This window comes from Pelobates fuscus, chromosome 3 (genome assembly GCF_036172605.1).
Source record: "Pelobates fuscus isolate aPelFus1 chromosome 3, aPelFus1.pri, whole genome shotgun sequence".
In the NCBI taxonomy this organism is placed as follows: domain Eukaryota; kingdom Metazoa; phylum Chordata; class Amphibia; order Anura; family Pelobatidae; genus Pelobates; species Pelobates fuscus.
The window spans coordinates 14,517,929-14,527,946 of NC_086319.1; positions in this window are offsets into that span (position 1 = coordinate 14,517,929).

Sequence of the window (10,018 nt, forward strand, 5' to 3'; positions counted from 1 at the left end):
GGTAGTTTCTCTATAAAGTACTGAGGGAGCAGTTTCTCTATAAAGTACTGAGGGGGTATTTTCTCTATAAAGTGCTGAGGGGTAGTTTCTCTATAAAGTGCTGAGGGGGCAGTTTCTCTATAAAGTTCTGAGGGGGCAGTTTCTCTATAAAGTACTGAGGGAGCAGCTTCTCTATAAAGTGCTGAGGGGTAGTTTCTCTATAAAGTACTGAGGGGCAGTTTCTTTATAAAGTACTGAGGGGGCTGTTCTCTATAACGTACTGAGGGGGTAGTTTCTCTATAACGTACTGAGGGGTAGTTTCTCTATAAAGTACTGAGGGGGCAGTTTCTCTATAAAGTACTGAGGGGGTAGTTTCTCTATAAAGTGCTGAGGGGTAGTTTCTCTATAAAGTGCTGAGGGGGCAGTTTCTCTATAAAGTACTGAGGGGGCAGTTTCTCTATAAAGTACTGAGGGGTAGTTTCTCTATAAAGTACTGAGGGGCAGTTTCTTTATAAAGTACTGAGGGGGCCGTTCTCTATAACGTACTGAGGGGTAGTTTCTCTATAAAGTACTGAGGGGGCAGTTTCTCTATAAAGTACTGAGGGCTAGTTTCTCTATAAAGTACCGAGGGGGCAGTTTTTCTATAAAGTACTAAGGGGGCAGTTTCTCTATAAAGTACTGAGGGAGCAGTTTCTTTATAAAGTACTGAGGGGGTAGTTTCTCTATAAAGTACTGAGGGAGCAGTTTCTCTATAAAGTACTGAGGGGGTAGTTTCTCTATAAAGTACTGAGGGGGCAGTTTCTCTATAAAGTACTGAGGGGTAGTTTCTCTATAAAGTACTGAGGGGGCAGTTTTTCTATAAAGTACTGAGGGGGCAGTTTCTCTATAAAGTACTGAGGGAGCAGTTTCTCTATAAAGTACTGAGGGGGTAGTTTCTCTATAAAGTACTGAGGGAGCAGTTTCTCTATAAAGTACTGAGGGGGTAGTTTCTCTATAAAGTACTGAGGGGGCAGTTTCTCTATAAAGTGCTGAGGGGGTAGTTTCTCTATAAAGTACTGAGGGGCAGTTTCTCTATAACGTACTGAGGGGGTAGTTTCTCTATAACGTACTGAGGGGTAGTTTCTCTATAAAGTACTGAGGGGGCAGTTTCTCTATAAAGTACTGAGGGGTAGTTTCTCTATAAAGTACTGAGGGGGTAGTTACTCTATAAAGTACTGAGGGGCAGTTTCTCTATAACGTACTGAGGGGGTAGTTTCTCTATAACGTACTGAGGGGTAGTTTCTCTATAAAGTACTGAGGGGGCAGTTTCTCTATAAAGTACTGAGGGGTAGTTTCTCTATAAAGTACTGAGGGGGTAGTTACTCTATAAAGTACTGAGGGGCAGTTTCTCTATAAAGTACTGAGGGGTAGTTTCTCTATAAAGTACTGAGGGGGGAGTTACTCTATAAAGTACTGAGGGGGTAGTTACTCTATAAAGTACTGAGGGGCAGTTTCTCTATAAAGTACTGAGGGGTAGTTTCTCTATAAAGTACTGAGGGGCAGTTTCTCTATAAAGTACTGAGGGGTAGTTTCTCTATAAAGTACTGAGGGGGGAGTTACTCTATAAAGTACTGAGGGGGTAGTTACTCTATAAAGTACTGAGGGGCAGTTTCTCTATAAAGTACTGAGGGGTAGTTTCTCTATAAAGTACTGAGGGGGGAGTTACTCTATAAAGTACTGAGGGGGCAGTTTCTCTATAAAGTACTGAGGGGGTAGTTACTCTATAAAGTACTGAGGGGCAGGTTCTCTGTAAAGTACTGAGGGGGTAGTTACTCTATAAAGTACTGAGGGGGCAGTTTCTCTATAAAGTACTGAGGGGGTAGTTTCTCTATAAAGTACTGAGGGGGTAGTTACTCTATAAAGTACTGAGGGGGTAGTTACTCTATAAAGTACTGAGGGGGCAGTTTCTCTATAAAGTACTGAGGGGTAGTTTCTCTATAAGTACTGAGGGGCAGTTTCTCTATAAAGTACTGAGGGGGTAGTTTCTCTTTAAAGTGCTGAGGGGGCAGTTTCTCTATAAAGTACTGAGGGGGTAGTTTCTCTATAAAGTACTGAGGGGGCAGTTTCTCTATGAAGTACTGAGGGGTAGTTTCTCTATAAAGTACTGAGGGGGCAATTTTTCTATAAAGTACTGAGGGGTAGTTTCTCTATAAAGTACTGAGGGGGAAGTTTCTCTGTAAAGTACTGAGGGAGCAGTTTCTCTATAAAGTACTGAGGGGGTAGTTTATCGATAAAGCGCTGAGGGGGCAGTTTCTCTATAAAGTACTGAGGATGTATTTCCTCTATAATGTACTGAGGGGGCAGTTTCTCTATGAAGTACTGAGGGGGCAGTTTCTCTATAAAGTACTGAGGGTGCAGTTTCTTTATAAAGTACTGAGGGGGCCGTTCTCTATAACGTACTGAGGGGGTAGTTTCTCTATAACGTACTGAGGGGTAGTTTCTCTATAAAGTACTGAGGGGTAGTTTCTCTATAAAGTACTGAGGGAGCAGTTTCTCTATAAAGTACTGAGGGGGTAGTTTCTCTATAAAGTACTGAGGGGGCAGTTTCTCTATAAAGTACTGAGGGGTAGTTTCTCTATAAAGTACTGAGGGGGCAGTTTTTCTATAAAGTACTGAGGGGTAGTTTCTCTATAAAGTACTGAGGGAGCAGTTTCTCTATAAAGTACTGAGGGGGTAGTTTCTCTATAAAGTACTGAGGGAGCAGTTTCTCTATAAAGTACTGAGGGGGTAGTTTATCGATAAAGCGCTCAGGGGGCAGTTTCTCTATAAAGTACTGAGGATGTATTTCCTCTATAATGTACTGAGGGGGCAGTTTCTCTATGAAGTACTGAGGGGGCAGTTTGTCTATAAAGTACTGAGGGGGCAGTTTTTCCATAAAGTACTGAGGGAGCAGCTTCTCTATAAAGTGCTGAGGGGTAGTTTCACTATAAAGTGCTGAGGGGGCAGTTTCTCTATAAAGTACTGAGGGGGCAGTTTCTCTATAAAGTACTGAGGGAGCAGCTTCTCTATAAAGTGCTGACGGGTAGTTTCTCTATAAAGTACTGAGGGGTAATTTCTCTATAAAGTACTGAGGGAGCAGCTTCTCTATAAAGTGCTGAGGGGTAGTTTCTCTATAAAGTACTGAGGGGTAGTTTCTCTATAAAGTACTGAGGGAGCAGCTTCTCTATAAAGTGCTGAGGGGTAGTTTCTCTATAAAGTACTGAGGGGTAGTTTCTCTATAAAGTACTGAGGGAGCAGCTTCTCTATAAAGTGCTGACGGGTAGTTTCTCTATAAAGTACTGAGGGGGTAGTTTCTCTATAAAGTACTGAGGGAGCAGCTTCTCTATAAAGTGCTGAGGGGTAGTTTCTCTATAAAGTACTGAGGGGCAGTTTCTCTATAAAGTACTGAGGGGGCAGTTTCTCTATAAAGTACTGAGGGGTAGTTTCTCTATAAAGTTCTGAGGGGTAAATACTCTATAAAGTACTGAGGGGGCAGTTTCTCTATAAAGTACTGAGGGAGCAGCTTCTCTATAAAGTGCTGAGGGGTAGTTTCTCTATAAAGTACTGAGGGGGCAGTTTTTCTATAAAGTACGGAGGGGCAGTTTCTCTATAAAGTGCTGAGGGGGCAGTTTCTCTATAAAGTACTGAGGGGTAGTTTCTCTAGAAAGTACTGAGGGGGCAGTTTTTCGATAAAGTACTGAGGGGGCAGTTTCTCTATAAAGTACTGAGGGTGCAGTTTCTTTATAAAGTACTGAGGGGGCCGTTCTCTATAACGTACTGAGGGGGTAGTTTCTCTATAACGTACTGAGGGGTAGTTTCTCTATAAAGTACTGAGGGGTAGTTTCTCTATAAAGTACTGAGGGAGCAGTTTCTCTATAAAGTACTGAGGGGGTAGTTTCTCTATAAAGTACTGAGGGGGCAGTTTCTCTATAAAGTACTGAGGGGTAGTTTCTCTATAAAGTACTGAGGGGGCAGTTTTTCTATAAAGTACTGAGGGGTAGTTTCTCTATAAAGTACTGAGGGAGCAGTTTCTCTATAAAGTACTGAGGGGGTAGTTTCTCTATAAAGTACTGAGGGGGCAGTTTCTCTATAAAGTGCTGAGGGGGTAGTTTCTCTATAAAGTACTGAGGGGCAGTTTCTCTATAACGTACTGAGGGGGTAGTTTCTCTATAACGTACTGAGGGGTAGTTTCTCTATAAAGTACTGAGGGGGCAGTTTCTCTATAAAGTACTGAGGGGTAGTTTCTCTATAAAGTACTGAGGGGGTAGTTACTCTATAAAGTACTGAGGGGCAGTTTCTCTATAACGTACTGAGGGGGTAGTTTCTCTATAACGTACTGAGGGGTAGTTTCTCTATAAAGTACTGAGGGGGCAGTTTCTCTATAAAGTACTGAGGGGTAGTTTCTCTATAAAGTACTGAGGGGGTAGTTACTCTATAAAGTACTGAGGGGCAGTTTCTCTATAAAGTACTGAGGGGTAGTTTCTCTATAAAGTACTGAGGGGGGAGTTACTCTATAAAGTACTGAGGGGGTAGTTACTCTATAAAGTACTGAGGGGCAGTTTCTCTATAAAGTACTGAGGGGTAGTTTCTCTATAAAGTACTGAGGGGCAGTTTCTCTATAAAGTACTGAGGGGTAGTTTCTCTATAAAGTACTGAGGGGGGAGTTACTCTATAAAGTACTGAGGGGGTAGTTACTCTATAAAGTACTGAGGGGCAGTTTCTCTATAAAGTACTGAGGGGGTAGTTACTCTATAAAGTACTGAGGGGCAGGTTCTCTGTAAAGTACTGAGGGGGTAGTTACTCTATAAAGTACTGAGGGGGCAGTTTCTCTATAAAGTACTGAGGGGTAGTTTCTCTATAAAGTACTGAGGGGGCAGTTTTTCTATAAAGTACTGAGGGGTAGTTTCTCTATAAAGTACTGAGGGAGCAGTTTCTCTATAAAGTACTGAGGGGGTAGTTTCTCTATAAAGTACTGAGGGAGCAGTTTCTCTATAAAGTACTGAGGGGGTAGTTTCTCTATAAAGTACTGAGGGAGCAGTTTCTCTATAAAGTACTGAGGGGGCAGCTTCTCTATAAAGTGCTGAGGGGTAGTTTCTCTATAAAGTACTGAGGGGGCAGTTTTTCTATAAAGTACGGAGGGGCAGTTTCTCTATAAAGTGCTGAGGGGGCAGTTTCTCTATAAAGTACTGAGGGGTAGCTTCTCTATAAAGTGCTGAGGGGTAGTTTCTCTATAAAGTACTGAGGGGGCAGTTTTTCTATAAAGTACGGAGGGGCAGTTTCTCTATAAAGTGCTGAGGGGGCAGTTTCTCTATAAAGTACTGAGGGGTAGTTTCTCTAGAAAGTACTGAGGGGGCAGTTTTTTGATAAAGTACTGAGGGGGCAGTTTCTCTATAAAGTACTGAGGGTGCAGTTTCTTTATAAAGTACTGAGGGGGCCGTTCTCTATAACGTACTGAGGGGGTAGTTTCTCTATAACGTACTGAGGGGTAGTTTCTCTATAAAGTACTGAGGGGTAGTTTCTCTATAAAGTACTGAGGGAGCAGTTTCTCTATAAAGTACTGAGGGGGTAGTTTCTCTATAAAGTACTGAGGGGGCAGTTTCTCTATAAAGTACTGAGGGGTAGTTTCTCTATAAAGTACTGAGGGGGCAGTTTTTCTATAAAGTACTGAGGGGTAGTTTCTCTATAAAGTACTGAGGGAGCAGTTTCTCTATAAAGTACTGAGGGGGTAGTTTCTCTATAAAGTACTGAGGGAGCAGTTTCTCTATAAAGTACTGAGGGGGTAGTTTATCGATAAAGCGCTCAGGGGGCAGTTTCTCTATAAAGTACTGAGGATGTATTTCCTCTATAATGTACTGAGGGGGCAGTTTCTCTATGAAGTACTGAGGGGGCAGTTTGTCTATAAAGTACTGAGGGGGCAGTTTTTCCATAAAGTACTGAGGGAGCAGCTTCTCTATAAAGTGCTGAGGGGTAGTTTCACTATAAAGTGCTGAGGGGGCAGTTTCTCTATAAAGTACTGAGGGGGCAGTTTCTCTATAAAGTACTGAGGGAGCAGCTTCTCTATAAAGTGCTGACGGGTAGTTTCTCTATAAAGTACTGAGGGGTAATTTCTCTATAAAGTACTGAGGGAGCAGCTTCTCTATAAAGTGCTGAGGGGTAGTTTCTCTATAAAGTACTGAGGGGTAGTTTCTCTATAAAGTACTGAGGGAGCAGCTTCTCTATAAAGTGCTGAGGGGTAGTTTCTCTATAAAGTGCTGAGGGGAAAGTTTCTCTATAAAGTACTGAGGGGGCAGTTTCTCTATAAAGTACTGAGGGAGCAGCTTCTCTATAAAGTGCTGACGGGTAGTTTCTCTATAAAGTACTGAGGGGGTAGTTTCTCTATAAAGTACTGAGGGAGCAGCTTCTCTATAAAGTGCTGAGGGGTAGTTTCTCTATAAAGTACTGAGGGGCAGTTTCTCTATAAAGTACTGAGGGGGCAGTTTCTCTATAAAGTACTGAGGGGTAGTTTCTCTATAAAGTTCTGAGGGGTAAATACTCTATAAAGTACTGAGGGGGCAGTTTCTCTATAAAGTACTGAGGGAGCAGCTTCTCTATAAAGTGCTGAGGGGTAGTTTCTCTATAAAGTACTGAGGGGGCAGTTTTTCTATAAAGTACGGAGGGGCAGTTTCTCTATAAAGTGCTGAGGGGGCAGTTTCTCTATAAAGTACTGAGGGGTAGTTTCTCTAGAAAGTACTGAGGGGGCAGTTTTTCGATAAAGTACTGAGGGGGCAGTTTCTCTATAAAGTACTGAGGGTGCAGTTTCTTTATAAAGTACTGAGGGGGCCGTTCTCTATAACGTACTGAGGGGGTAGTTTCTCTATAACGTACTGAGGGGTAGTTTCTCTATAAAGTACTGAGGGGTAGTTTCTCTATAAAGTACTGAGGGAGCAGTTTCTCTATAAAGTACTGAGGGGGTAGTTTCTCTATAAAGTACTGAGGGGGCAGTTTCTCTATAAAGTACTGAGGGGTAGTTTCTCTATAAAGTACTGAGGGGGCAGTTTTTCTATAAAGTACTGAGGGGTAGTTTCTCTATAAAGTACTGAGGGAGCAGTTTCTCTATAAAGTACTGAGGGGGTAGTTTCTCTATAAAGTACTGAGGGAGCAGTTTCTCTATAAAGTACTGAGGGGGTAGTTTATCGATAAAGCGCTCAGGGGGCAGTTTCTCTATAAAGTACTGAGGATGTATTTCCTCTATAATGTACTGATGGGGCAGTTTCTCTATGAAGTACTGAGGGGGCAGTTTGTCTATAAAGTACTGAGGGGGCAGTTTTTCCATAAAGTACTGAGGGAGCAGCTTCTCTATAAAGTGCTGAGGGGTAGTTTCACTATAAAGTGCTGAGGGGGCAGTTTCTCTATAAAGTACTGAGGGGGCAGTTTCTCTATAAAGTACTGAGGGAGCAGCTTCTCTATAAAGTGCTGACGGGTAGTTTCTCTATAAAGTACTGAGGGGTAATTTCTCTATAAAGTACTGAGGGAGCAGCTTCTCTATAAAGTGCTGAGGGGTAGTTTCTCTATAAAGTACTGAGGGGTGGTTTCTCTATAAAGTACTGAGGGAGCAGCTTCTCTATAAAGTGCTGAGGGGTAGTTTCTCTATAAAGTACTGAGGGGTAGTTTCTCTATAAAGTACTGAGGGAGCAGCTTCTCTATAAAGTGCTGACGGGTAGTTTCTCTATAAAGTACTGAGGGGGTAGTTTCTCTATAAAGTACTGAGGGAGCAGCTTCTCTATAAAGTGCTGAGGGGTAGTTTCTCTATAAAGTACTGAGGGGCAGTTTCTCTATAAAGTACTGAGGGGGCAGTTTCTCTATAAAGTACTGAGGGGTAGTTTCTCTATAAAGTTCTGAGGGGTAAATACTCTATAAAGTACTGAGGGGGCAGTTTCTCTATAAAGTACTGAGGGAGCAGCTTCTCTATAAAGTGCTGAGGGGTAGTTTCTCTATAAAGTACTGAGGGGGCAGTTTTTCTATAAAGTACGGAGGGGCAGTTTCTCTATAAAGTGCTGAGGGGGCAGTTTCTCTATAAAGTACTGAGGGGTAGTTTCTCTAGAAAGTACTGAGGGGGCAGTTTTTCGATAAAGTACTGAGGGGGCAGTTTCTCTATAAAGTACTGAGGGTGCAGTTTCTTTATAAAGTACTGAGGGGGCCGTTCTCTATAACGTACTGAGGGGGTAGTTTCTCTATAACGTACTGAGGGGTAGTTTCTCTATAAAGTACTGAGGGTTAGTTTCTCTATAAAGTACTGAGGGAGCAGTTTCTCTATAAAGTACTTAGGGGGTAGTTTCTCTATAAAGTACTGAGGGGGCAGTTTCTCTATAAAGTACTGAGGGGTAGTTTCTCTATAAAGTACTGAGGGGGCAGTTTTTCTATAAAGTACTGAGGGGTAGTTTCTCTATAAAGTACTGAGGGAGCAGTTTCTCTATAAAGTACTGAGGGGGTAGTTTCTCTATAAAGTACTGAGGGAGCAGTTTCTCTATAAAGTACTGAGGGGGTAGTTTATCGATAAAGCGCTCAGGGGGCAGTTTCTCTATAAAGTACTGAGGATGTATTTCCTCTATAATGTACTGAGGGGGCAGTTTCTCTATGAAGTACTGAGGGGGCAGTTTGTCTATAAAGTACTGAGGGGGCAGTTTTTCCATAAAGTACTGAGGGAGCAGCTTCTCTATAAAGTGCTGAGGGGTAGTTTCACTATAAAGTGCTGAGGGGGCAGTTTCTCTATAAAGTACTGAGGGGGCAGTTTCTCTATAAAGTACTGAGGGAGCAGCTTCTCCATAAAGTGCTGACGGGTAGTTTCTCTATAAAGTACTGAGGGGTAATTTCTCTATAAAGTACTGAGGGAGCAGCTTCTCTATAAAGTGCTGAGGGGTAGTTTCTCTATAAAGTACTGAGGGGTAGTTTCTCTATAAAGTACTGAGGGAGCAGCTTCTCTATAAAGTGCTGAGGGGTAGTTTCTCTATAAAGTACTGAGGGGTAGTTTCTCTATAAAGTACTGAGGGAGCAGCTTCTCTATAAAGTGCTGAGGGGGCAGTTTCTCTATAAAGTACTGAGGGGGCAGTTTCTCTGTAAAGTACTGAGGGAGCAGCTTCTCTATAAAGTGCTGGCGGGTAGTTTCTCTATAAAGTACTGAGGGGGTAGTTTCTCTATAAAGTACTGAGGGAGCAGCTTCTCTATAAAGTGCTGAGGGGTAGTTTCTCTATAAAGTACTGAGGGGCAGTTTCTCTATAAACTACTGAGGGGGTAGTTTCTCTATAAAGTACTGAGGGAGCAGCTTCTCTATAAAGTGCTGAGGGGTAGTTTCTCTATAAAGTACTGAGGGGCAGTTTCTTTATAAAGTACTGAGGGGGCCGTTCTCTATAACGTACTGAGGGGGTAGTTTCTCTATAACGTACTGAGGGGTAGTTTCTCTATAAAGTACTGAGGGGGCAGTTTCTCTATAAAGTACTGAGGGATAGTTTCTCTATAAAGTACTGAGGGGGCAGTTTTTCTATAAAGTACTGAGGGGGCAGTTTCTCTATAAAGTACTGAGGGAGCAGTTTCATTAAAAAGTACTGAGGGGGTAGTTTCTCTATAAAGTACTGAGGGAGCAGTTTCTCTATAAAGTACTGAGGGGGTAGTTTCTCTATAAAGTACTGAGGGGGCAGTTTCTCTATGAAGTACTGAGGGGTAGTTTCTCTATAAAGTACTGAGGGGGCAATTTTTCTATAAAGTACTGAGGGGGTAGTTTCTCTGTAAAGTACTGAGGGAGCAGTTTCTCTATAAAGTACTGAGGGGGTAGTTTATCGATAAAGCGCTGAGGGGGCAGTTTCTCTATAAAGTACTGAGGATGTATTTCCTCTATAATGTACTGAGGGGGCAGTTTCTCTATGAAATACTGAGGGGGCAGTTTGTCTATAAAGTACTGAGGGGGCAGTTTTTCTATAAAGTACTGAGGGAGCAGCTTCTCTATAAAGTGCTGAGGGGTAGTTTCACTATAAAGTGCTGAGGGGGCAGT